We start from the raw sequence: 497 nt of genomic DNA, 5'->3' as shown, positions 1-497 counted from the left end.
GTTTTGGGGGGGGGGTACTTCCTCTGACATTTTACGATTGGACGCCTCCTTGTACGTCTTTATGTGAACGTGGTCATTTTCGCCGTTTTATCGTCGAGAAAAGCACTGTAGCGCCCAAACGGTGCAAGATAGAGTCAAACGGACAAAATTTTCGCCCGAAGGGCTCTACCTACACGAGTTACCCCTTATGAAACTTGAAAAAACATATTTTTTCTACTTTTTGGACCAACCCCTATTTCTTTGTTACCCCTTTTCATCCCCTTAGGGGTGGTTGCCGGGATTTGCACCAGGCGTTTCGTTGTCCAGAAGTGACCCCTTAAGATACCCTGAAATTTGTAGACCTCTAGCTCTTACACGGACGACAGACAGGCGGACACGAGAGCGGTTGCATAAGCCCGCTTTAATGCTTTTTAAAAAAGCAGAAGGGCGGGCTAAAAACAGCCATACCCTTTTGCGTGCTTAATTGTTTTAATGAGTACATTGATAATACTTATTGC

The sequence above is a fragment of the Frankliniella occidentalis genome, unplaced genomic scaffold (assembly GCF_000697945.3).
Source record: "Frankliniella occidentalis isolate FOCC.00 unplaced genomic scaffold, Focc_3.1 Scaffold690, whole genome shotgun sequence".
NCBI lineage: Eukaryota > Metazoa > Arthropoda > Insecta > Thysanoptera > Thripidae > Frankliniella > Frankliniella occidentalis.
This window is presented reverse-complemented; position numbering follows the sequence as displayed.